This window comes from Marmota monax, unplaced genomic scaffold (assembly GCF_021218885.2).
Source record: "Marmota monax isolate L192 unplaced genomic scaffold, Marmota_monax_Labrador192_F-V1.1 WCK01_AAM20220418_F8-fsc00009, whole genome shotgun sequence".
NCBI classification, from domain to species: Eukaryota; Metazoa; Chordata; class Mammalia; order Rodentia; family Sciuridae; genus Marmota; species Marmota monax.
In genome coordinates this window covers 20714535-20736871 of record NW_026694710.1, presented here as the reverse complement: position 1 = coordinate 20736871, position 22337 = coordinate 20714535, and positions in this window count along the sequence as shown.

Below are 22337 nucleotides of genomic sequence, written 5' to 3'. Positions count from 1 at the left end.
CTGGGGGAATATCCATCCATTCATAGGCTTATTTACTCAACTATCATGGAACTCCTACGCATGTCACCAATGGAAATAGGTGAAAAGTATTATCATGAAAATCATAGTTCAGTGGGAGAAGTGAAGTGAACCTTTAGCTAGATAATCCCCAAACAATGAGAAAATAAATACTTAGTATACATTTTGCATAAAAATCAGTTGTACATGTTATGTGTTATTGCAAATTAGATACTTTAAAATCAAGAGAAAAAAAACAAATATATCTTAAAAATTTGCCTAATATATTCAAGACACTTTGGAAATTTTAAGAGTGAAGTGTTGAATTAACACTCTGTACTGGGACCTGTTCTAAGCTCATTCTACATTTTAACTTATCCAATCGTCACAATAGTACAATTAATAGGGTTCTATGATCATTTCTAGTTCACAAGAGAAGAAAATGGGGATAGTAAAGTTAAGTAATTTGCTCAAGGTCACACAGCTAACAACAACAGAACTGTCACTCCCCGTTCAATATTATATAAAATATATTTGGCATACAAAGTCATGCACTGTTTTTTGCATGAGATTCAGGAAAAAAGGTGCTCCTAAACTTTTCCGAAGTAGCCCATGTGCCTTTCCATCTTGTGTAAACAAAATTCAATTTGCTAATACACCTAAGTAATTGTTTTGTTTTGTTTCCTGTTACTTTCCAAGATAACACCAAAACCAAATTCAGGAAGCTTCCCTTCACCATATTCAAGTTAAAAAAAAAAAAAAAAAAAAAAAAAAAAAACACCTTGTGTTCCTCATGCCTTTAGGCAGGCAGTGGAAGGGAGAAGGGTCGAATCCAGGCACAAGTCAGACCCTGGAACTTGCCGGCCCTGCCTTTTAATCAATCAGGTGTCTCTCCACAGCTTCACCTTAATTAGAGGAAGGTTGGGAGAAACTGCAATCTGTCGTCTCACCTGACATTTTTATCGCCTGCTTAACATTTCAAATGAAACAGTTTATTGCATTTGATGTTAGTTAAACACTTAACATGTACTCTTCACGCTTACAATTCGCAATGTGTTCTGACTATATTAAGCAAATATTTAAGGAACATTTGGGCTGTTTTTCCATTTTTAAGTATTTAATCTGCAATAAACATATAGCATGTTAAAATACATTTCATGTTCAGTATGTGTTAAGTGTTAATATATTTTTGAACTGCCTTATTTGAGCCTGTCAGACTTTCCATTACAACCCCCTGATTTAAGGGGTTTTTAAACCAGCCATAAAAGAAAAAAATCTCTGCATGCTGATATTTTGGTAAAATATCTCTCTTTCCAGAAGAACTTTTTTAGTTGCTAGAGTTTTGCTTTTTAGTGTTAATATATTGAAAGAAAAATTGATTTTGTGAAATTGGGCATAAATCTAAGATTTTTATCCTACAATTTCAGTGTGATTCTCTTTCTGCTGTCTAAATGACTTACATGTTAAGGGCATCTCAGTAAAAATCATAGAGCTTACCCCAAAATTTAGAAAGAAAAAATATGAAGCATGGCTGAGATCTATATATTTCCAGATTGATTGTATTAACACTAAAAATCAAGTACATTAAATAAAGTAGTGATCACATCTCCTAACCAGAAAACTTCAAATTATGTAACAAAGTAGTCACATCAGTTATGTTAATCAGAGCACAGAGGGATTTCACATCTCCCCTCTTTCTGTCTTTCAGGAGGCTGTGAGGTTGGAGGGCTCTTATAATTACCCCATTTTACAGACAGGCAAGTAACCTTTCTGAGAGGGCAGGTGGTCTGCCCAAGATTGCATGGTCAGTTACTATGTCACTGGGATTGGTTTAGCCCATGTGGCTGAGGCCCACAGGTCGGGAGAAATTGAGCCCATGTGCCTTTCCATCTTGTGTAAACAAAATTCAATTTGCTAATACACCTAAGTAGCTGTTTTGTTTTGTTTCCTGTTACTTTCCAAGATCACACCAAAACCAAATTCAGAAGCTTCCCTTCACTATATTCAAGTCATCTCATTAGGGCAATCAGTGAGGAGGCATCCTTCACAGCACCCTGTAACAGCTTTGCTAACTACATCCACAATGATCCAGGAACCCAGGTCTCCATCTTGCCCCTGGATGGCAGATTCTCTGGAAGCAAGGGCTTGCTTGTCTTTGCACCTTCCCCTCTCCTATTTTACCTGTCCAACATCTGGCATGGTGACTGGCTTCTTACAGAGATTCATCAAATGTGGCCAATGAGAGGAAACAACAAAACTTCACAGAGAGCATTAATGCCCATGTTATTGCCTATACAAGAGATGGGAGGCACTCCATCTTTCATTCCAACAGTTCTTAAAGGGATTTCCTTATGTTGCCACCTCTACAGACCCACATGACAAAGACTCCATGAACTGGTAAGTGTGGGAAATGTCCCAGGCACTCCTTGAGTGTGGTCTGGCCCGCCCTCCCTTCCCACTGTGGAACATGCTGGCTGTGGAGAGAGCTGAAGGCCTCTGTTGTCCTTTGGGGACTCCTATCCTTACTGCTGGGTCAAAATCAGCCTTGTACTGCCTTAGGAATAATGGTAGAATCTGCTTGTCCTGGATACACACTCACCCTTTGGCCCACCACACTTAACTGTCTCCTCCACATTCAGCAATAATTAAAGAGAGGCTTTGGCCCGCAGGTGTCAAGTTCCTTATTTTTTATTTCTCCATTTGCTCAGAAATCCAATCAGAATGAGAAATGCTATTTATTTTTGATACTCATTAAACTCCAACAGGGAAAAATACCTCTCAAGTCCTCTGCAGTCAATTGCTTTTCTTTCAAACCCATCTTCCTTCCAAGTGTACCAAAAATATCCTCAGGCCTTCAGAGTAATTATATTTATGATCATTCATTTTTTCATTAGTCTAGAGCAAATATTGTGGGAACTCGAGAAAGATGATGTTCCAAAGTCAACCTCAACTTTGGAATTGCAAGAAAGAACCACAGATTAAAATGGAATTGGAATCAGCTGAACCCTGAACACTCTCTAATGAGAGCTCGGCACAGGAACCACAGATTATGCTGCTTAATATACAACCATAAAAGTCATGTGGGCTGGACCTAAAAATCATACCTAGAAGACTTAGCCGCAAAGGCAAGACCCAGGAAGAGAAACCAAAGTTCATCAGAGGCATAGACAAGAGTGTGGAAGGTTTGAAAGTCAATTTCTAATTCAGACATAATGTCAAATAGTAAAAATATCTTGACTTCATTTATTGACTCAACAAATATTTATTGAGTGTCGCTTATGTTCCAAGCACTGTTGGAGACAGTATGGGTATTGCAATGAGTTAAAGACAAAAATCTCCGCCCTCATGAATTTTGCAATCTAATGGGAAGAGTCAGACAACATAAATTAAATGAGTCAGGTATATAGACTATTAGCAGGTTTACATGTTAGAAGAAAAATAAAGCAGGAAAATGAGGGCAGAAACACAGGAGTCTCGTATAGTAAGGGGGTTGCAGCTTAACTCATCAGCTAGGGAAGACCTCATTGAAAAATGTGGCATTGGAACATGCACTTGCAGGAGATGCAGACTGAATGAGGAGCACTCTCAGAAAAGGAGCATTAAAAAAAATTACAGATGTCATGAGTGGGAGTGCACTCAGCAGTGTGGTAAATAAAGAAGGGCTGTCTCTATCAGCTTGGGCACAAAATATCACAGTCCTCAAACAACAGATGTTTATTTTCTCAACTCTTCTGGAGGCTAGGAAATTCAAGATCAAGGTAGCAGCAGACTTGGTTTGGGGTAAGAGCTGTCTTCCTGGCTTCTCACTGTGTCCTTTTATGGCCTTCTCTCAGTGCAGGTAGTAAGGGGTCTACATCCACCTCTGAGGGCTCTAATCCCATCCAGAGGGCCTCACCCTCATGACCTCACTCAACTAATGACCTACAAAGACCCATGTCCAAATATCATTGCCGTAAGGATGAGGACTTCAACATCTTGTTTGGGGGCACACAGTTCAGTCCAGAGCAAAGGACTCTACAGTGTAACCAAAGAGGCCCGTCAGGCATGAAAACTGCCAACTCAGAATCCCCACACCTTTCTTGCTATTTTCACATCTATTGTCCTCTCTTGGCAAAGCCTCAGCCCTGTTAAATCCAGCTCACTCCCTTCTCTGGCCAGAGAAAACCAGAGAATCCTGTCCACTGAATTTATTTCACTGATAGCACCAACTCCCTGGGAACCACACTCTATTTTCCTATCTTCCGTTTCTCATCCTTGAAGACAAATATTTCCTTCCAATTCTTTCCTACTTAAACCCCAACACCTTCTCCTTTCTCACTCTCTGGCTTCCTATTTCGTTGAGAAAATAAAATCAGTCAGTAAAGAACTTGTGTAAGTTCCCCTGTCTCCTCCCCCACATCTAGGCAATGCCCAGCACTTGTTGGTGTGGGTGACCTGACACACTGGACTCCAAGGACTGCCCCTCCTCTCTGCCCTGGACCACACCCCTCTACCTGACCTGCTCAAGGACACCTCGTTAGCAATTCCTCCGTCTCTCTCCCACATTTAGCAGTCTTTCCTCTTTGTTGGATTGTTCCTGTTGCACTTTGAGTCTGAAATATCCTTCAAAGTCCCATGTTTTGAAGGTGTCATCCCTGGCCTGTGACACCATGGGAAGTGGTGGGAACATTAGGCAGTGGGTCTAGTGGTAGGAGGTTAGGTCATTGGGGTGTACCCTTGAATAGGGGTTTTTGGACCCCAGCCCTTCCTTCTCTGCTTCCCAGGCACCATACGCTCTATGCCATCATGTTCCGCCTCCCCACAGGCCCCAAGGGATGGGGCCATAGTACAACAAGCTGAAGCATAAACCTTTCCTCATTTATGTTCCTCATCTCAGGATTCCATCGTGGCAATGGAAAGTCACTGGTATGGTTTCCATCACATTTTGTTTCCTCCCCAGCTTTCCTTTGTCCATTTTCTTAAAATATGAAATCACTTTCCTTTCAAGCTCTGACTGCATGTCTCTGCTCACCTTTAGAGCAAACCTGCTTAACAGAGGTATAAATTATTACTGGCTCTGGGTCTTCTACTTCCAGTATCTTTTTTAATAACTCAGAGAACCTCTTGTTAATAATTCATGTACAGTATAATTTACTCTTTTTATTATTCTTTCTGGGAGTTTTGACAAATGGCCTCAATTATGTAATCAGCATCACAATCAAGATACAGAATAGCTCCATCACCCTCAAAACTTCCCTCATACTTCTTGATAATCATCTTTTCCTGCCTCCATCCCTGGACCCTGGCAACCCAGGATTTATCTCTAAAGACATTTTCCAGAATGTCATATAAATGGATCGTGCCATCTGCAGCCTTTGTATCTGTCTCCCTTGTTTCCACTTCAATCCCTTTGATCCCTACTCTGCTAAACCACATGTCCAAGTGACAAAAGTCCTTGCTGTGGTCTGAATGTGCCCCCTCCCAAAAAAACTCATATGTTGGAAACTTAATCTCAAAATCCATATGTTAATAGTATTTGGGGTTGAGACCTTTGAGAGGTAATTAGGAGTGGAAGAGGTCATAAAGGTGGACCCCCAGGATGGATTTAGAGGCATTACAAGAAGAGGAAGAGAGACCAACCATGCTTGCTCTGTATCACCAAGTGATGCCTTTCACCAGGTTATAATGCAGCAAGAAGGCCGTCCCCAGATGTCAACCATGACTGGCATGCTGTTGGCTTTCCCAACCTTCAGAACCATGAGTGAAGTAAACTTTTGTTGTTTGTAGATTACCTGGCCTTGGGCTTTTGTTATAAAAATAGAAAATAGACCAAGATAGTTTTCCCCATCGTTGGATCTGTTATTTGAATCTCCGTCCTCAGGTCCTCATCTTACTTGATGTACTATGGCAACAGTGGACACTGTCTTCTGGAGCCACCCCCTGTGCCTGGTTTACAGAACCCTACACATCCCTGATCTCCTTCTCCTCACCAAAGCCTGCTCCTAGGTCTCCCCTTCTGACTCTTCTTCATTTTCTATTTTTTTTTTAAATTTTGGAGAAGACCAGGACTCACCCAATTTCTTTTCTCTTCTCCCTGTATCCACTCAGAGCTTTAATTTATATTTGCTGACCCCAGACTACTTTCCTTAACTCCAGATCATTCACTGCTTACTCAACTTCTCCCTTTCTTTCTTTCCCCCTCTCCCCTCCCTAACATTTCCATAATCGAGGCCCTGAGGTTAGCCCCTCCACCCTTCCCTTCTTCCTTCACAGTCTTCCTCGTCTCAATGCCAAGACCATTTTCTCCAACTTCCAAGATATGGATTCATCCATGCCATCTCTCTTTCTTTCACACACCTGCTTCAATTCTGTAGGCACTATCTTTAAAATATTACTGTACTTTAAAAATAGTTTTAATTTACAGTTGAAAATTATGTCCTGAATGTGTTGTGTCCCACTAAAAGGCAGAAGTTGGCATCTTCAGCCCTAAGATGACATTAGGAGATGGGGCCTTGCTAGAGTAGTGAGATTGTGAGGGTGGGGCCCTCACAAATGGGATCAGTGCCTTATTTGACCCCACAGACTTTCCTTGCCTTTTTCACCTTGTGAGGGCACAGCAAGAAGGCATCATCCATGAACAGGAAAGCAGGTCTTACCTGACACCAAATCACAGTGCCTTGACCTTGGGCTTCTTAGCCTCCAGAACTATGAGAAATAAATCTCTATGGTTTATCAACCCCCAGTCTAATATCTGTCAGAACACTATGAATGGACTAAGACATAAATCTGTCTACTAATGTTCATGGCCATTGATTTTAACACAATAGATATGGTGTCATGCAAAATCGAGGCCAGCTGAAAAGTTGTAAACTGAATACCAATAGTGGGGGGCAAGCACGAGTGTCCAGAATCCAACCCTTTCTTAGCACCTCCACCTCTGACCCCAGGGTCTCTCCCTGGATGGTGATAATGGCCTTCATCTCTACCATCTCCTTTGGACTCAGAGAAGGTTCTCCTCTGGGAACCCCCTGGTACCCAGACACCGCCAAAGTCCTTACAGGAAGCTGTAGAGCCTCCAGCACCCTGCCCTGTCATTTCTGTGACTTTTCTAACTCCCCCCTTTTACTTTCACCACCTGGCTATGCCAGCCTTCCTCCCAGCACACGGAGTGCCCTCCGACCTCAGGCCCTTCCTGTCTGCTGTGCCTTCTGGCCCATATGCTCATTGCCTGCTGTCTACACGGCTCATTCCCTCTCTCCTTCCAGTCCTTGAGTGAGTTCCCCTTAGGGAGGCATCGCTCCCCCCCCCCTCCCGCCCATGGTCAGCCGTCACCTGGGATACTCTGCCTCCCTTCCGGGCTTCATTTTCCCCATCTCTTTTCTCATTTTCCAATATCCGCAGGGCATGTGTGCGCTTTGCTCCCTGCCCCTGTCTCCCACTGCACTGTGAGCTCCTTGCCTTAGTGGGTTTCATTCCCTGCCCTTGCATCCTTGTCCAACAGGGGCCTTCCCCCCAACACGCCTACTTCAACTGTACTAAGAGGTCACTGGCTGGGTCTTCTCCACCAGCCTGTAGGGAAATCTGTGTCCGACTCAAAGTCCGAGGGTAATGTCTTCGCCTTCCCTCACCCATCCACGTTTCCAGCACTAAGTATACATGAATCATTCTACTTTAGATTCTACTATTTCCTTATTTTAACTTATTTTGTGGTTTCAAGTGGGTTTCTAAGAAAGGGGGAAAAAAGAAGTACTATTTTATTTACTGATATTAACAGGTAATCACACCATTGTTTTAAAAATAGGTGTGTAAATTTTATTTATGAGTCTTTTTTATTGTTTTTTTTTAGTTACACATGACAGTAGGATCTATTTAGTGCCTCCACATAATATATCTTATTCTAAATAGGATCCCAGTCTTGTGGATGTGCTGATTCACTGTGAGATTCACTGTGGTGTATTCATATATGTACATAAGAAAGTTATATCAGATTCATTCCACTGTCTTTTCTATTCTTATCCCCCACTTCCCTTCATTCCCTTTGTCTAATCCAATGAGCTTCTATTATTTCCCTCCATATCTTATCCTGTGTTAGCATCCACATATCAGAGAAAACATTTGACCTTTGATTTGGGGGGATTGGCTTATTTCACTTAGCATGATAGTCTCCAGATCCATCCATTTACCAGCAAATGCCAAATCTCATTCTTCTTTATGGCTGACTAATATTCTATTACGTATATGTGCCACATTTTCTTTATCCATTCATCTACTTAAGGGCACCTAGGTTCGTTCCATAGCTTAGCTATTGTGAATTTTGTTTCTAGAAACATTGATGTAATGTACCACTGTAGTATGCTGATTTTAATTCCTTTGGATACATACCAAGGAATGAGATAACTGGGTCAAATAGTGGTTCCATTCCTAGATTTTGGGGTATCTCCACACTGCTTTTCAGAGTGGTTGCACAATAATTTTCAGTCCTACTAACAATGTATGAATATACCCTTTTCCCCACATCCTCACCAACATTTAATGTTGTTACTTGCATTCTTAATCATTGCTATTCTAACTGGAATGAGATAAAATTTCAGTGTAGTTTTGTTTCATTTCTCTAATTGCTGGAGATGTCGATAATTTGTATTTCTCTAAATGCTGGAGATGTTCAACATTTTTTTCATATATTTATTGACAGTTCATATTTCTTTTAAGAAATTTGTTTTGTTCTTTGCCCATTTATTGATTGGGTTATTTCATTTTGTTGGTGCTAAGCTTTTTAAGTTCTTTGTATATCCTCAAAATTCATGCCCTATCTGAGGTACAGGTTGCAAAGATTTTCTCCTATTCTGTAGGCTCTCTCTTCATGCTCTTGATGGTTTCCTTTGTTGTGAAGAAGCTTTTTAGTTTGATACCTTAACAATTTATTGATTTTTTTTTTAATTTCACTTCTTGTGCTTCCAGAGTCTTGTTCAGGAAGTTTATTCCTAAGCAGACATGTTGGAGGGTTGGGCCCACATTTTCTTCTAGGAGTTGCAGGGTCTCTGGTCTTAGTGCATTATAATCTGCCAGAGGGTATGTTAAACCAGATTTCTGAGATCCACCCTAGAGTTTCTGATTCAGTGACTCTGGACTGCAACTTGAGAATTCGTTTCTGACAAATTCCTGGGTTATACTGATTCAGCTGGTCAGAGGACCACACTTTGAGAACCACAGTGATAGCAATGTCTAAAATTATTCAGAAACAAAAACTGAGAGGGGGGTCAGAGAATATGATAAAACATTATCAGAATCTATAAACTATTAGCAGAACTTCCATAACCAAAATGAACACGTATGACATTTCAGATGGGACTGCTGTCATCGAAAGATGGCCAGCCCCTCCTGACTTCCTAGGGTCTGGTCTAATCTCAGCCTCCCAGTAACTCGATCTGGGACCTAGAACAATCACGTCTTCAGCTTCCATGCTGTACAATGAAGCATTTGGACCGTAAGTTCTCATTACAGAGTGTGTACTTTCATGTGTATTAATCTTACGTCTTTCAAAAAGACAAGATTTTTTGAGAAGCGAGTTACCTAGAAAGGACAGCCAACTGATGAATGCAGGTTGACTAGCACAGAGGTCAGCTGGAATTTTCAAGGCAAGTGCTCAGGTCTTAGTGTTTCCTTCTCTTCTTATGGTTGGACACATATGGAGGAAACCTGGTGACCATATGGAAAATGCAGCAGGGCATTTTATGGGTCCCAGTAGCCTCTGGGTTAAGGGGAGTGCACCCCTCTCTATTCTGAGTCATTTTAAATTCAACTCCCTGGCCCCTGCCCTCAGAGCTTCTGCAGAGGAACTGCCCCCAGTCCCTTAGTGGTTGCTACTGGAAGCCCCGTCACCTTCCCGCCACTCGCTCCCCATCTCTGCTCTTTCTGACCTCATGGACCCCGTGACAGCCCTACATTGTTCCCCTGGCTGGGTTCTCATCTACCCTGCAGTCTCTTTACAGAGGCCATACCCCATGCTCCTTGAGCCCCTCACGTACCCCGCTTCTCACTACATTCCTTGTCCCACGCAGCTCAGCTTGGGACTTGTAGGTCCTTTCATGTCACCTGCCATCTTCAAGGAATCCTGGAGATGCCATCATGGAACCCTCTTTGACCTGAGCTGAGCCCCACTTTTACTTGATGGCTATCTATCTCTTTGCAGTGCATTTTGTGCACTCAATTATTCTTTCTGGAATTTCAAAAAGAAATTGAGGAAAACTGGGTCCCTTTGGCCTTCTCCCTCTGCCTATCAGGGATAAGCCCAGCACATTCTCCAAAGAGAGTGACCATGAGGGAGATAACACCCTGTGTTTTTCTGAAAAGCCGAGGCAGCTCCTCCATCCTCACCCTGGCTGTCTCCCCACATCACATGGGTTTTCCATTCTGCTCGACATGACCTTCCCTATCTTCTCTCCACTGTGGCTGAGGACAAACATAGCTGAGATGCTTAGCCTTGTTTTTTATATGTAAAGAGAAGTTTTGTGGATTCAAAGTAAAGGAAACAAATCTCTCTATATATAAAGTAGGCTGTCAGGACTATTATCTTTCTATGTACTTAAAATAAAAATCTAGCATGAAACTCAAAATTGAGCAATGGAGTCTTTGTTCAGGTTGGTGGCCACAATCCCCGCAAAGCGATGAATGGCACTGATTCATGGGGCAGAGGGAGCTGCTAGGCAGCAGAGCTTATGGGAAGGAAAAATACCCTGTTTTACTGTTTTTTGAAAATATTATCCCCACTGCAAACATAGGAAAATATACCTGAGAGGGGGGACAGCAAAATCTCAGGGAGGCAGCGGTAGGACATGCTCACTGTGGCTGATCCCAGGGAATAGGCTGAGCATGGAGCAACAGAGTTGGGAGACGAGGGTCATGATGAAGATTAGGGTCTGGGTCTAATCTCAGCCTCCCAGTAACAGAACAGACTCTTCTTACAAAAAAGAGAAAAAAACCTCTAAATCTCAGAAGACTCTAATGCTGAGAAGCATGTGTCACTTTTGTAAATGCAAAGGGATAGAAAAGTACAATAATGTGAAGAGTGTCCCCAAGTAACCCTCAGAAGGGCTTCAGCGACGGGTGTAATTGTGAAGAATCATTAACTAAGGAACTTCCAAGATCAGAGAGAAGTTCAGGAAGCACCTGAGCAACGTGCAAACTCTAGGGCCTGCTTTTCTCCTGCTTGAGTACAGCCAGGACAGGCAGCGCACATGAGTGGGGAAGGCCCAGGCAGCTCTTCTTCATACAGCCAGTCTGTATATTTAAGGATGATTCTGCGTTTTCTCAGCTTATGTCTGATGTTGCAGCATAAGAAGTTCCCAGTGCCTTGGGGCACAGCAGGCCTCCTCAGGAGAGCTGGCAGGGATGTTCCTAGACTCTGTACACAGCACCATTAATGTGAAAAGTGGCATCCTGTATTTGAAAGCAGGAAAGTTTTCTTACCCATCTTTAAGTCTCTAATGCATACCTTAGGGTCTAAAATAGCAGCCAGTAGGTAAACGCTGTGAAGAACTCACGTCAGTTGGAAGTATGTATGACTCACACCTATCACATCTAGAGGAATAAACTCACAGAATTTGAGCATTTGAAGAAATTTTAGAACTCTTCTAGAGAAACCCAGCTGGCTCATTTTAGAGACAAGAGAATCGAGGCCCAGTGAACTGCTGACACCTGCTCAGGTCTCCCAGGAGAGCAGTGACAAAATCAGCACCAAAATCCACGTCCCTGATTCTTCTTCACATGTTCTTCTCCTCACTATTTTAAAATGGAGGTCTGCATGGGATTCAGAGAGGGCAAGGCCAGCAGAGAGGCAGACAACTGCCACTAAACAGACGGCCCTCCTGTGACCACATCCCAAGAGGAAGGCGGTTCCGACGGCCTGGGGGCCACAGGAGGGAGCTCCCAGGTAGGCTAGGCGGTATGTGGAGTGGGAGGGGACATGGGACAGATGCTTTATTGTGGTTTCTGCATGGAGGCATGGCCAGGGAGGGCTAAGCAGCCTTAGGATTGGCTAGTGTGAACAGTGTCGGAGGCATCTGGGGAACAAGGGCTGAACCCCGCTGTCTGGCACCTGGTTCCCAGGGGAACAGAACAAGAAGATAGTGGCTCTGATAGAGGAGGTGGGTGATGGAGGCTCTGGATTGTCTGGTGTGCATATAAAAAGGCATGCTGGCTCCCAGGCCAGCAGAAGACCATCCCTGGGAATGACGCAACCCTGGGGGAGACAGTCCCTCCAGAGTTAGCAAGGCCCAGGAGTAAAAGCATCAAAATACAAAAAAATAGGAAAACACGCTTAAGTACTCACCACACTGCATCTCCGACGTCTCCTCTATATTGAAAGTTTGACTTGAATTCTGTACGTTTATCTCAGTACTGCATAATAAAATAATTTAGAAGAAAGGGTACCTCCACTGAACTCTTGAGGATTCTGGGTCTCAGAGCTATGAAAAATGCCTCTTGGATCATAATCTAGACAATCTTTTCTGATTATTTATCTAAAACTAAAAGCAGGAAATGATTCATTTGATTTCTGCCAATCCTGGAGTGTTGCCACTTTCAGCTCAGGAAGAGCTGGCTTCCCTTGGCAGGGCTCACTTGTAGGATGATGAATGAAGTTCTATGTTTGGTGCTAGCTAAAATTTTATAGAGTCTAAAAAAGCAATTTATACATGCTTCAGGAGGTGCCTATATTTTTTTCCTTTTTTCGATAGCTCTTAGTCACAGCAGGACACTCGATATACATATATCACACGGAGAGGTCATTACACAGGAAGCTTGAAGCTTTGCTCTGTGCGTTGATAAACATGTTCTTGGCTTCTTCAAGCCTGATGTCTGCTCAGAATCCAGAAAAAAAGGCATTAGCTGAATTCTGAATTTTCCCAGTTATTTTCACACCCCAGGAACGCATGACCCTCAATGGGATATTGTGAGAAAGAGAAATAGCCAGCCTAACAAAACACTTTGGTGGTTCCAAGAGTCAATGCCGGTATTCACCAATGGGAGAGGCCAGTTTTCGTCTCCTGTAAATCTCAAACGTGGGCTGAAGGCCTTGCATGCTGGCCAGGCAGTCAGCTAAGCTGTTCAGGGTCAAAGCTAACTCAAAGAACAGTGGCCACAGGCCAAACCAACCACTTACGTTAAGTGATGAGCTCTCTAAACACTTGCAACCTACCGAGCCCCATCCATATTACATTTTTGTTCCATGTTTTTGGTATATATTTTTTTCTTTTTGAAATATCTGAGCTGTGATCTGTCATAATCAATCAAGCTTGAAGATGCTCTCTAGATTCTCTTCCTCGTTTCCATCATGACCTTTGCAGTTGTGAACACATGCTGTCACAGAGCACTGTAGAAGGAGGCAGGAGAAGAAGAGGTAAGGACCAGATCCGCTGCCCATCATCTGCGGAGCCTCAGGCAAGTTGCTACATCTGTCTATAACATCAGGAACATAAGATGTATCCACCATTTAGGATTATGTAGTAATATGGGGAAAGGTTTCTGATAATTTCTAATAAAAATATAATCTATACATAATGCACATAGAGAATTCATTTAATTAGCATCAGGGCTACTAAAAGTTCATCAAACCTATATCATCTTTCTTCTTTGCTCTGAGCCATGCTAAATTGTTCAGGATTTCTTGGAGTTCCTTGTGAACATATTATTAATTTTTGACTTACAGTACCTAACCTACCACCAAGTTCTAGACCATGGACAATGAGAGAAAGTGTTGTGGCTACTGCAAGGTCCAGCTATAGAATCCCTGCCAAGATAAGCCCCCTCCCCCTAAGCCAAAGATGTTGGAAGCCCTGGGTTAAAGATGGCTGAGCTGCAAGGTGTTAGAGGCTGGGTCTCTGAAATATCACTGGAGGGAGAGACACCCTCCAATCAGAAACACCCACTTGGACTTTCCATGAGAGACAGTTAGAATTTTATCATTTTAACCTACTGGTTTCCCAGAGCTTCTCTATTATACTATATCGTAATATATTAACTAAGGTACAATAGGTGTTTTTTTTTAGGTACATGCATAAAAATATAGACAGAAGAACATGCTATCATTTGTTTAGCTAGGGATATTGAAAATACGGTTTTATATTCTTTATCTTCTCTTTATTTTGAATCTTTCAAATCTCTGAATACATGTGTCGATTTTATAATCTCAAAAATTATTTAAGAGAAAAAAAATAGTCTCCCTAATCTGGTCTTTGTTGGGCAGGTGTAATTTCATTTTACATTCAATCGATAGATGCTATTTCTGTATTTTCCCTATGCCAAGTGCTGTGGTAGTGCTGAGATACAAAAACAAATAAAAGATTATCTACTGGACCTCAAAGAATCCACAGGATACCAAGGACAGTGGCACAAAGTGATAAAGTGAGACACCGGGGGATCCCACAGAATGGGGATTGATCTCAAACCAAAGCAATTTAGATAAGACTCGTTAGAAGCAGGGATGCTTGCACCAAGCTACAAGCAGAGAAAAATGGGGGGGGGGGGGAGACAGGACAAGAAGAGACTGAGCTCTGAGAACCAGCACTCTGTGCTGAGCACCAGATATAGTTTCAACCTTAAACTCCAGCCAGACTTCTAGACCCAGTGGTTTATTTATTTTTGTTTCTGCAGTGCTTAATACAATGCCTGGTATATAGTGAGTGTACAGCAAATATTTATCCAACAAATAATTAAAATGGACATTTCTGCCAAGTGGTTATCCAGGCTCTTGCTTACGCATCCCTCATAAGAGTGGCATCTGTGAGGCAGCCCCCACTCCATCTCTAAGCAGCCCTGGCCACAGAAAAGTCTTCCTTGTATTCAGCCAGCAAAAACCCAGTTGTACCAGCAAGAAAATTTGTATAAGGGAACAGGATCAGTTATTAGCTGAGTGATGAACTGAAAGGTGAGAAATACAGGGAGTTAGAAATGGGGGAAGGATTCAGAACAACACTCCACACACACTTCCACTTTCTTCTCATGAAGAATGATAGTTTGCTTTTTAAATGTAGCTCTGTAGGCTAAGGACTTGTGTGTGTGCCTGAGAGTGCGTGGGCCAGGCACTCTACAGGTACCTCCTAGAACTTACACCTCATCTCATCTACTCCATTTTACTTCTCACTGTGCTCTGCTCACGTCGGGGAGTCTCCATTTCATGATTAGGAAACCTAAGAGGATCAAGACCAGGCTGATCCTGCAGGTGAAATAGTCAGGATCTGGGCCTAGGTTTCTCTACTGTATTCTTGGTTCTACCAAAGAACCTCTCTCCCCTAGATAGTGTCTTAGACCTAATTAATCCACAGGGACATGTGAACGGATTGCTGCAGTACTCATGAGCTGACTGCTTCAGCAGCAGGAGTGAGCGAGAGTTGGGTTCCACGGCTGAGATGTCTTCCTCTGACTTGTTTAACAGGGGAACGCCATCTTTAACACAAATGAGAGGGATGGAACTCAGCAACAGGAACAGGAGTATATCCAAAGGGCTCTGGTATAAGAGGCCTGTTTCCTGAGAGCCCAGAGAGTGATTTTACTCCCAACAGCTGTGGGGAAGGACTCCGTGCTGGTCAGTTCAGGAAGGCTGTCTGGATGTGCACTCCTAAGCAGTTACCCTAAAGCACCCCGAATCCAACTCTCCAGAGGCCCGACTCTCCCAAAAACCATAACCAGGAAGATGGTCAAGGGGCCCCTTTCATGAGACCAAGAGGTTAGTGGGTGTACTGGTCAGCCTGTGTCACTGTGAGCAATAGATCTGACAGGAACATCTCAGAGAAGGAAAAGCTTATTTTGACTCACAGTTTCAGAAGTTCAGTCCACTAGCCCAAGGTGAGGCAGAGAACGTCATGGAGGCAGGGCATGAAGAAGGGAAGCAGATCAGTTCATGACAGCTAAGAAGCAGAGAGAACTCGAGTACAAGGAGCCATGGACAATGCAATCTCCAAGGGCACTCCCCCATGACCATGCACGACCTGCCTACAGTTCCCACCCATTCACCCATTGAAATCATTAATCTATCAGGTGGATTAATCCACTGATTAGGTCACAGCTCTCAGAATCTAAACACTTCACCTTGAACATTCCTGCATCTTCTCACACATGAACTTTCGGGGGCGCTGCGTATACAAACCGTAACGGCAGGGCAGGGAGCTCACCAGCACGGCATTTTGTCCCGGTCCCTGTTTGTCTTGGCCCCACGCTAAAGACTGGGTCCTTCCTCTTCCCTCCCCTGCTGTCCCTCCAGCATGCACTCCACTGAGCAGTAGAACTCATCCCATTTCACAACCCAGCAGTGTCTGCTGTCTGGGAAAACAAGATTAGGAAGCAGGGAGCTGCCGGGACCTTCTGGAAGAAACAAAGCCCTTGTGTGTGCGTCAGCTTCTCATCAGCAGCTTTCCCACCAGGAGGAAAGACCAGTGTCTCTGAGCAGGCTCAAGCCAGCAGTCACCAAGCCAGGAAAGGACCCTCGTTCATGATCCTCTAAACCTTCATATTTGCAAAGTGTTCCTGATCACTCCCACATCCCCCTGTTTACCTTGATCTTTCATTCTGGTAAGCAGAGCAAGTATGGTTATATACACTACATAAATGAATAAACTGAACCTGGAGAAACTTAACGCTATGCATTTTTTAATCAACATGACTTCACTGTTGTACAATGAATTGTGGCTTGCATTGTGTCCCTCTAAAACAAGATGGCTGGAATCCTAACATACAGTACCTTGGAATGTGACTTTATTTGGAAAAAAGTAACTACAGACGTAGCTGATCGAGATGAGATGAGATTACATTGAAATGGCATGTGTGCCTGATGCAACACAACAGATGTTCTTATAAAGAGATGGTCAAATGAAGAGACAGAGACACAGGTCAGTTCAGGAAGGCTGTCTGAAGGTTAGCCAGAGAAACATGGAGGCAGGTCGATGGTACCACGTGCCAGTGTGTGCCTGGGGCCACGGAAGCTGCAAGAGGCAAAGGATGCCTCTCATAAGCCGCAGGAGGAGCCTGACACTGCCAACTCTTTATCTCAGATGCTGGCCTCCAGAACTGTGAGAGAAGAAGTGTCTGTTGTTCTAAGCTACAGGGCTTTGGAACTTTGCAGTAACAGACACAGGAACTCATATGTAAGATGCCTTTATAAATAACCTCCACTTGTGATTTCATAACTATTTTGAAAAAGGAATTTGTATACGCTTATTTTCCAGGTTAAAAAGAAAATACAGAATCTCAGAGATTTAGCATTGCTAGTTAATGGGTGCCTTAGCCTGTTCAAGCTGCCTGCCTTAAACTGGATAATTTACAAACAGCAGAAACATATTGCTCACCATTCTGGAAACTGTGAAATCCAAGATCAAGGTGCCCACTGAGGGCCTATTCCTCATTGATAATGCTTTTTTGTGTGTCCTCACACGGGAGAAGTGACAAACAAGCTCACTTGGGCATCTTTGCAAAGGGCATTAATCCCACTCAAGAGGGCTCCACTCTCAGGTCTAATCATCGCTCAAAGGCCCCACCCACCTCTTGATACTCTTGCAAAAGGGATTAGGTTTATACAAATAATTTGGGGAATGAAGGCATTAACTCACCATTGACTCACATGAGCTTTTGAGGATCACCTCATATCTAAGCCTTAATAGAGCCTAAGGGACAGAAATGCTGACTTAGCGTGGTCTAGGCACAGGGTAATGTACTGGTTCCCATAAGAAAAAGCCCCAAGAGATCTGGGGCACAGCTGGTTGTGGGGCTGAAACTGTGACAAGCTGGCATCTTTCCCTTATCACTGATTTTTCTGTCTTGCAAGTACAGTCCAGTGGGACAGTGGCCATGTGTTGGGGTCGTGGAGTTTGGCAGTTAGTCCCACCTCCCAGCTCTGTGAGACAGGCTCTCAGTTTCCTGCTAGAGTCATGAATCCTATGCTTCCCATCCTCTGCACAAGGCAGGATGTGTTGACAGAGGGAACCCCTGTTTGCCATCACCCTCTTGTTGCAGTGGGGGCCTGGGAAGGAAGACGTCCAGCATGGGTCCCAGCAATGGTCCATTCTGGTCTGGGCTGGCAATGCCCCATCTGACAGTACCAGGCTCAAGTTCCACCAAGCAAATTGCAGCCACTTGAGGGACACCGGATCCCTGTGGACTGAAGAGCAGGCGGTGGGGAGGAAGACTGGCTTGGCCAACGAGCATTTACATTTTGCTCTGGGCCAGGCAACATAGTCATGAGCCCTAAGTGAAGCCATCCCCCTTGGGCATGAGAAAGAATTCCTTTACTACAGATTGGAAAGGGCCAGAGGATTGATGGATGCGGGTTTCCAGGATGATGAACCACCTGCCTGCCAGCCACTCTTGTCTCTGTGTTACAAAGCCAGGACAAAAACCGAAGCAGGGGCCTCGGAGGCCAGCAGCATCCCACACCTGAATGAGTAAACAAAAATGCTACTTTAGGAAGGAAAGAAAAAAAATCAGCTTAAGATGCCCCTTCACTACCCACAAGCTGCTCAGGAGCAGGTATCCAACCAGTTTTACATACTCGCTCTGCTGGTTTTTAAAGGAGCATATTTTATTCTCTGAATATTTGAAAGGATGTTTTAAAATAATGAATCATAATGTATATTGGTTTCCCCTCTCTCATGCATCAGGTGTTCAATAAATATCCCGTTGGCTTTGCTGACAGATTGATTGATCCTGGATTTCCAAGGGCTGAGACCCCTTCCATATCTATCACGCCATGCGCCTGCCTCGCGACCCGGGAGGTAGGGCACGTGGCTCTTCTCCTTCTTGCTCTAAGCACGGGGAATGCAGCCTTAGCTCGGCAATAGGTGTTCTGCAGCCAAGTTCTCCTAATCCCCTGCCCCCTGCTTTGCCCGGCGGACTCCACCGTGAGATCACCGAACTGCCTTCTGTCTGCACTTTCTGAATTATTATTCCCTCTGCAGTAATTTGCAGGAGTGGAGGACATTCATGGACACAGGGGGATTCTCACTTCAAATAAAGCATATCTTCTTTCAATTAGAAATGGAAAGGGAAAAAGGCGAGCATGTGTGTGAGGGAGCTGATGGCAGACACTCAAGTCTCAGAGTGACGGCCCCCAGCTCGGAGGATGACTCATGTTTGCTGAGGTCAGGAGCTGAACAGAATCCAACGCCTCCCCCACGGGCAGCCCCTCCATCTTAATTAAAGTCTCCTCTGCTCCTGCACTGATGGAGCAAGGGGGCCTCTCCGTGAGGATGACCAGGGCAGTGTGTGCTGGGCAAATGGCAATCCAATTACACAAATCCCTGTGCTTTGAATGTGATCTGGACCCAGGCTCTGAGGTCACACCTGCCCCGGGGCCCCTGTTTGGCCTCTGTCAGGTCTCACCCTGGCTCCCCACTTCAGACGGAGCCAAAGCATTAAGCCTTTCCTATTACAGGCTTGGCCCTAGAGCCACCCTGACATAGTCACCTTCTACTACCTCCCAAAGACAACACTAGTGTGAAAGTTGCCTTTTGAAGAAATCATACATACTATGTTAATTCTATTGACAGGTAGCCATGAAATTGGTCAGGTTGACAGTAGTTCTTAGATTCACTCTGTTGGTAGCTCTGGCTGTGTTTCCCCATAAGTCATGGAGGCTTGGAGCCCAAATGGACCTTGGAAGAAGTGTTTTGCTTTATGTTTAGAAAACTGAGGTGCAGAGAGTTTACTTGACTTGAAAAAGTCACACAGCTAGTAACTGTGAAGGTATAATTTCAATTCAGGTTCATGTGATTTTGAAAACAGCCTTTTTTTCCAAAAGACCAGAGTCTCTGAATCTTACCTCTTTGAATATTTTCTAAAGATTCCAAAAAGTTTGATGTGAAACCCCCCTGTGTCCATTTAAAAAAAATTTCCAAAAATTCAGTTACAATTAGTTCACCTCCTTTGTCTATGTGTATTTGAGATTCTTCACTGGTTTTCTTTTTCTAAAAGTTTAAACAATATTACGCTCAAATATACTTGATAAAAAATGAAAGCAAGCATTCTTTTTAAATTAGTGGGTTGACTTGCAACTGGCCACAAAATGTCAGAAGAGTGCGGTTGGTTAAGATAAATGAGCTGAGATTGTTCCCACTCAGAAATTAAGAGTGCCAGGTACTCAGCAGTTGTCACCCTCAGTGTGAACCCTGAGGCTTCTCACCATCCTGGAAGAGATACCCGTGAACCAAAGTAATGTCCCTGCCTGGGGTCTGCTTTCACCCATCAGTCTGTGCCTGGGTATGGGGGCGTTAAGCAAGCAACTCCAAAGGGCCATGCCGACTCCAGGACCCCAGGGGCTGAGCTGAGACCCTCACTGCAAGTGCATCCCAGTGCAGTTCTCCTGCTCCTGAGTTCCTCCTCCCTCACTTCCTCCCACTTCCTAGGGAAAAGCAAAACCATGGAGTCCCCAGCCTCTTTCCTGGAGAAGCTGACCTAAGCCAGGTGGACGCAGCTGTATGACTTAGAATTATAGACCTGTTGGTATTATTCTTAAGTAGAATTCTTCTAAAACTAGAGCTGAGGATATAGCTCAGTAGTAGGTGCTTGCTTAACATGTGCAAAGCACTGGCTTTGGTCCCCAGAAACACACACACACACACACACACACACACACAAGCACTAATTTATATCAGTAAAAGCAATGCAGTCAAGTGAATTATATAATGTACAAATCTCTCCAGATGCGTTTTTATTATATATAATAGATATTCATTTTTAATTGTATCATATTATATCTTTCAAATATGTGTGCCAATATATTCTAATTTTCTATGAAAAGTTATTTTTTAATAGAAACAAACATCACTAGCTGGATTATGCTTTATGAAGATCAATAGTGACTCCTGAGAAAATATTGCCTTTGGTTCCCTATGGATCAACCTACCCCCAATTATCATTCAATACCTCTATAATACAGAGAGAGAACTCAAGGATTCCAATGCACGCGCCCCACGCCACTGTAAAGTTTCAACATTCAGGAAAGGGAAAGGCTAGAAGAGGTGGTGACACTTCAGTTTCCTATGGAGAACAAAGGGAGGTCTCTGCAGCAAATATCACCATCCATGATCAAACCGAGTGGTAGATAATGGATGTCAGCCTTCTGTGTATGTTTGAGATATTTGATAATTAAGATGCCTTTTATGAATATTCATTCCCTTGTGGATTAGCATAGAATCAATAGCCATAAAATAGATAAAATTCGATGGTGGGTTTTGCTATCAGCATGAGGGCCATCGCCTGGTCACTTGCTATTATGGTTAGATAGGAGGTGTCCCCCCAGAGCTCCTGTGTTAATGTAGGAATATTCAGTGGTGAAATGATCAGATTATGAGAGCTGTAGCCGAAATCAGTCCATCATAATTTGAATGGACTAACTAGGTGGAAACTATATGCAGGTGGGGCTTGTCTGAAGAAGGACGGCGGGTGGGGGGGCGTGCCCTAGAAGAGTGCATCTTCCCCTCTTTTCTGTTTGCCAGCTGCCATGTGCTGAGCAACTTTCCTCCTCTCTCTGGACCCAGTGAGGGAGTTGGCAACCACAGACTGAACTTCTAAATCATGAGCTCAGAATGAGCATTTCCTCTTCTAAGTTGCTCTTGTCAGGTATTTTGGTCACAATATAAAACCTGTCAGCAATAAAAACCTGACTAACACTTGTCAACCCCTCTTTGTCATGCCGATGGCAAAAGGTGTGGAATCTCAGCTGGATGTAGGTAATTGTCTCTGACTATCCTTTCTCTACTAGTATTTAATGTTCTTTTCTTTCTTAGAATAGAAACTGATGGTTACTCGGTACAAGTTTACCTTACAGAGAAGCATTGTCCACCACTCCTTGTAACCATGTGTGGCCATGGCCACTGGACCCAGTTTTAACAAACAGTATGCGCCCAGCTCCCTGGAAGTCTCCCCATCGTGAAAGGCCAGCCTCCTCTTCGTGCTTTCTCTGTGGTGACGGTGGAATGAGGAAACAGTGGCTGGATCTGCTGTCATCATCTCTGACAGTGAGATAACATCTGAAAGGCCTGGAAGAAGGCCCTGGAGCCTCATAATCACAGCATCAGAAGTCCTGGACCTCATACTTTGTGTAGACAAAAAAGTCTGGGCTATCTTGATTCAGAGACTAGCTTTGGGAAATCGGAGGTCGTCTGTCACATGTGGATGAACCTAGTCATAATAAAAATAGGCACTAAAACTCCCGTCACTTCCCTTGGGCCACACTCACTTCTGAAAGATGGCTCAGTGTTAATTTAAAGACCTCCAGAGAGGCAGCGATCCCCAAGACACACTCAGGCACCAAATAACCACAGAGTGTGCTTGCCTCTACACTGACGGCTGCCTCCGAATCTGGATAGTGGAATGTA